Source organism: Mustela erminea, chromosome X, assembly GCF_009829155.1.
Source record: "Mustela erminea isolate mMusErm1 chromosome X, mMusErm1.Pri, whole genome shotgun sequence".
Lineage (NCBI taxonomy): Eukaryota > Metazoa > Chordata > Mammalia > Carnivora > Mustelidae > Mustela > Mustela erminea.
In genome coordinates, this window is record NC_045635.1 from 7,357,379 (window position 1) to 7,363,378 (window position 6,000).

General features: G+C 45.5%; 1 protein-coding gene across 1 annotated transcript in view; it reads right to left on the bottom strand.

Moving 5' to 3' along the window:
* Window positions 1-3,629, bottom strand: part of MID1 (midline 1) — a 338,332-nt gene extending 334,703 nt beyond the window's left edge. The window contains exon 1 of the mRNA XM_032330088.1: window positions 3,253-3,629. The gene's annotated coding sequence lies outside the window, so the exon portion shown is untranslated. The remainder of the gene's footprint in view (window positions 1-3,252) is intronic.
* Between the last annotated feature and the right edge of the window lie 2,371 nt (window positions 3,630-6,000).

Below are 6,000 nucleotides of genomic sequence, written 5' to 3' on the forward strand. Positions count from 1 at the left end.
TCTGACTTAAAGGAATTCCCTCCGGATGATCAGAGAAAAAAAGAAGTGGTCACGTAAGTTTGTAATAATTCGTATTTCATATGCTGTACACTCAAGAGGCAGTGAGATTTCTCTCGGCAGAAATGTGTTTGGCGGCATGAAGATTTGGTTTAAGTTCATCTGTCTCTTATATACCCACTTTTCCTCCAGAATACTTAGCATGGGACTTCAAAAGGCACTCAATAAATATTTGCTGAATGAATGGAACAGGAATTAATAACGCCAAATGTTTTTGAAAAGGTAATGGATGTCAAATGGTAGGCAGAGAAAGCCAGAGAAAGTTCACCAGGGACAGGAATGCCGTTTACAAATCTGGTACAGTGTCCAAGGAAGGAATTTACATTTAATAAATAACTTTTGAAACCAGGTTCTTTTATGTCATTGCCTCTGGACTAGGCCACACTGGCACCAGCAGAATCCCCGCCAAAGCAACCCTGATCGCAGTCTGAGGAAGGGACGTGTAAACCAGAACGAAACGTTAGAAAGGATCCCATGAGGAAACCCTGTATATCAGTTTTGTAGGAGATCTTTAACAATCGAACAACACACAGGAAGGCGCACGCGCACGCACACGTGCACGCGCAGAAACACCTTTTTAAAATTCTTTATGGAGTAGAAAGGGCAAGCCGGATGACATGCAGAGGGCCTTGACATCCCCTCTGCAGCATGAGAGACAACAAAAGGATGTTTTCCTTCACACTTAGCACCAAGGACTAGGTTAACAGACTGACACAGAATTTTGACTTGCGCCATCTACATTTTGCGCCTGGAGCGTCAGTTTCCTAACTGTCGCGCAACATGACAGATACAGAAATGCACCCCGTCTGCACAGTGCACTGGGGCCAACGGAGGAAGCTGCGTGGCCCAGAGATAACCCTTCAGGAGGCCATATCCAGCCCAGGCATGGCTCGGTGGCCCAGATGACAAGCCAGACCAACATCTGGGCAGGTCTGTGACCCACTCGTTGTCTCCCAGCGCTCTGGGGCTCAGGCACTGGGAAATTCTGGCTGAAAGAGTATTCATTAGGCTGATCGGGCAAAAACAAAGCCACCAGGCCCATCTGCAGCCGACCATACTTCCTAGGCTACACTTGTTGGGGGAGTCACCACACATACTAACAAATGGGCATGCCAAGCCTCTGAGAAGGCCTGTTGCCCCTTGTCTTTTTCTCCCCCTAGGAGTTTTCAATCTCCTTGTACTGAGATACTTTCTAGCGTCTCCCAGATCTAAAGAGGCTGCCGAATGGGTGTACCTCCACTCAACAGCTAGCGGTGGCTCGGAGGGGCCGATGCCCCCCACTCGCTGCCTTTCACTGCAGGAACGCTTTGGCCACTGAAGTAAGTGTCCTCTTCCAGAAGGAATCCTTCTGAGACTCTACTGACACCAAGGTGTTAAAGACAATAATCACTCTCACTGCCCCCAAATGAGCTGCCGAGGAGCCACGGGATCGGTAGGTTGTGGAGTCTGGCCCCCGCCCCCCAGCCCCCCAGTTGTCTGTAATTCACATGCCCGTGGCAAGGAGAACTCTAGACACGAGATTCAAAATCCCCCCCGTTCACCCGAGGCCCTCCCCAGCCCAGGAGACTTATCTATCTTTCTGCTTATATATTCCCTCGGCCACTGATATAATTAGTATATAATAAGTGTGTACATATTAACTCACAGGAAAAACAGCGGACATGCCGGCTGATTTGGCCTGAGGCCATCTCATCGGCGGGGTGAGACAGCCCAGTATGAACATCTGTTATTAACCGTCTATTTTCCAATAGTGTTTTGCGTCTCCTGGGTTACTGATTCCCATTGAAGGCAACACAATATCCAGACTCCTGTTTTCCTGAGCAGCACTGAGAGAACCAAATGGCTCACAAACGTCTGCATGGGGCGTCTCGGTTCTGCCGCCTTTGCCGTTGAAAGCTTCATTTACTGAAATGTCTGCTCTATCACGCACGTCCCTTTTGGGGTTTTGCTCTCCTTGGGGTGAGTGGGTTTCACAGCAGCTATGCTACCGGGCACAGCTACGCTTTTCTCAAGTTGAGGGCCTTAAACAAAACTGGCCACAGCTTTGCTTGCGCTGATGGCTCTCCTGGAGGTCAGTTTCCGAATCTGAGGAATCGGAACCCGGGCCCCCGTGCCACTTGCCACGGTCAGTAGCAGAGTCCTGTTCCCCAAACTCTTTAGGATTAAGTCACTGGGCAGGACGGGAAATGACACTATGTCTTTAAAAGATGAGCAGTCACATCATTCCGAGACAATTATCCCAGCTAACTCAATTAAGAAAACCCCCTTCGGCATGAAAAAATTAAAAAAAAAAATCCTTCCAAATAAAAAACAATTCTTGATTCCAGATCACTTTTGACAGCTCTACTCTAAGAAAATCGGCTCTTTTTTCCCAAGTTTTACCTGTGCCCCAGAGCTCAGCTGGAGTAGTTTTTTTTTTTCTTCTTTCTCGGTTGCCTCTTATAATTGGGTGTTCCCGAGCCTAACTACAATCACCCTGAAAAGCCCTGTAAACACTTTCACATTTCCATGTTAATCACCTTCAGACTGAGATTTCTGTACACATCCAGAGCGTCACCCCATTCTCACTCAACCGACCGCAAAGCTTTTGACATCAAGCTCGCATTCATCGTTCTCGCCTTATATATAAATAGACACACGCTACTTGTCAAAACGCACAAGTGATCTTTACACTGTCTAGAACAAAGAGCCCAGCCCGGCTTCTTCCTTTCCTCAGTGGCTCAGAAGGTGTCCTTTATTACGTGTGCAGGATGCAAGGGTTTTGCTGCCTTCTTAGTGACAAATTGCACTTCTGCGGAGTATCACACTGCCTGTGGTTTTAAGAACCCACTTAGATTTACTATTACTTCCTTGGGGAGTCAGCCTCCTCCCAAAGCACCCCAAGGCTCATTTCCACTGTCTCAGAGTGCAACAGAGATGAGAAAGTTCGCTCATCACGAGGGTCTGCAAACTCTTGGCTAGTAAAAACACTCTCTGGAATGTCTAAGGCGTTAAAATCATTGCCTCTGTGAGTTCCTGTTGTATAAAACAGGCAGGAAAAGTTGTCTGGAGGTATTTGCGAAGCACTGTGTCTGCTCGGGAAGGAGCTGTGGGGTTGGAGGCTGAGCTACGCCTCCTCTCCCTTTGCTTCCTGGGTGAAAGCCGCGGGAAGTGCCACTTAGCTGAGGCCAGCAGAGAGAGATCGGTAAGACTCACCGGCTTCCCCATTTTTCCCAGGACGGGGTTTCTGTTCCTCAGCTGTGATCCGGAAGAGACAAGCCTTGAGGTCCTCCAAGCAGGCCGCCTCGGGTCAGCTGAATGGCTGAGGCGTGCAGGAAGCTTGCTCTGTCCAGCTCCGAATCACTCCCCTTTCCAGGCTGTGTGCTTACACGCCTCCCAGTCAGCGCAAAAATCTGCCAAACTCAGGTCAGCCTAACAGGTTTCCTTATATAGGTAAACATGAATTGCATTCCTGGTGAAAGAAGTTAACTAGGAATCCCGGTAACCTGGTTAACTCTATACATGCCAGAACGGCTCAGAGGCCAGCAGCCCGCACGGGGGTTGGGTTGCAGCACAAAGGGATTTGTGCGATTTAATTAAAATCATCTTGATCCCGGCAGTCTGTGAAATTGGCCCTTCTAGGAGAACTGGGAGTCAACAGCCGGTATTTTATATCAGGAGCTGGGACCGACCTCATACAATCCAAGGGCGCTGCAGGGAGCAAAACCAAAGAAGAGGGCGTTATCCTTTGCCTTCCGTGTTTTTAAAACCAGGATCACTTGTCTTGAAATGATTTTCGAAGAAGTGAATAGAAAATGTGATAGGGAGAGACTGTGAATAACTTCCAGCAGATAAGGCTCAAATGCCTTACGTGAGCACAGTAACTGATAGTTATTCAACTTTTCCAGGCCCTTAGTAGATAATGCAATACGATCATTTTGAGTTTACTCCCTTTACAAGGCAGTAATTGCTACTGTATTTTTTGATGGGCGAAATGACACATAATGACATCTATTTATTCTCTGTAATAACCCTCCTGAGCCCACACACTGAAGTGTTATTTGATGGTTTCAGGAAGGAAATCTAAGACACATGAATTTGCATAATTACACGGAAAATTTTTTTAAACAGCTTCCTGGACTTAAGAAGATAAGAAGCTACATCTTCCAAAGAACTCCTGCCAGGCCTAACTCTGGGCTCAAAACATAGTTTTTAAAGGTAAGCCTGTAACATATCAATTGTCTAATAATCGGCTTCCCCCACCCACATTATCTACCACCAAGTAAAGTAATAATTCTTTGCAAGTCTGACCCATTCCACTGCAGTCTTCCTGTGACTCAGTAGAGACCCATGACTTCCCATTACTAGGTGTTGGAGGTGAGGACTGCCGGCTAAATAAAACCTATCTTCAGATCCATCATTTGTTCTTATTTCATCCACTGGGTGACTGCTCCTGGGACAGATAGCGTCAATCGTAGTAAAAATAGCTCAGTGCTGTGTTTTCAGCCCCTGTTCGGGAAAGGGGCGAGAATGTTTACATACCTAAGCCAGCACCAGCACAAACCATCAAGAGTTTCTGCGGAGGGGCGTGGGGGGTGGAGGTTGGGGGGGTAGGGGGGGCGGTCCTAGCACTGCCTGATTCCAATCCATCAAATAAAACTCTTGAAAATTGTGCAGGGAAAAAAGAAGGAGGAGGAGGAGGAGGAGGAGGAGGAGGAGGAGAGGAGGAGGAGCTTCTGCTATGAGCAGTAAAGTGCAGAAATCACACTGTCAGGAAGGGTGACTAATCTTTGAATAGCATTTTACACCAGGCAGAGATTTTTGTAGACAGTTTCTCTTCCTATCTCCACAGGAACACCAAGAAGCATGTGCATTACTATTTCCTTTTTATGATAACAAAACTAACTCGCAGGGATAGAGCGATTGTCCTCAAGTCTCATGGTCAGCTTGTGGCAGATCCCAAATCCCAGATCTTCTAGAATTTAACTCCGGTAGGATTTCCAAAAATAGAATCGACTTAAAGGGCAGAAGAACATTAAAATGGCAGTTTTCCATGTTCAAATGTAATTTCTAATACTCGTATGTCTAGAGAGTTTAAATGCAATATACAAACCGATTAAAATACTCTTTCTATACTCATAAATTACTGCTAAAATGACTCCAGAAAGATCATAAAGTGAGATAGGAAGTATATTTTTATTGAATACGAATTTGGGTTATAAAATATTATGAAGGTATAGCTGCAAATATTGCACACATTCTTCTGTTCGCAGTACACACATTTCTATGGCATCAAGTAAAGACTCATCTTGACTCCCCCACTGGCAGGAATATTAGTGTTTTCTACTTATTGGGTTTTCATTAATCTTAAATAAAACTCTGTGTACCATGCTAGGTAAATGGCTTTCACTACTACAGTCCATTTACGATCCTTCATCCTTTATGTTCTCATAATTCCCGCTGAAGCAAGTTCTGTTTATGCAGGAACTTTAGACTTTATTAACATGTTGATGCAAGACAACGAATGCATTTTGTTTTCCCCAGGGCAGGCGAAACCTTTAAGTGCCTTAAGCTGGCCTCCAAATTTGTTCTTAGGATTCTAAGCAAGCAATCATTTAGGTTTTAAACATGAAATATCTTAGGCTATAATTATTGAATTGGAAGGTCAAAATGAAATTTGGGTCTCAAAGTAGCATATTTCAAAGAAGGAACATAACCCTCTGCTAAACCCATTCTGGACGCCTCAAGAAATGGTCTGGGAAAGGCTGGGACACTGAGTCAGCATGAATTCAACCTGAACATAGAAGCCCCCAGCGAGAGAGTGCATAGAGCTAAGTAGTTAACACCAGGCCCAAAAAATAGCACGTATGGGAAACTAAATAAAATACAAGACAGAGAAAATATCCTAGTGGTTTAAGGAAAACATCGGGGGACATATTTTAGAAATTCCCAATGACATCCGAC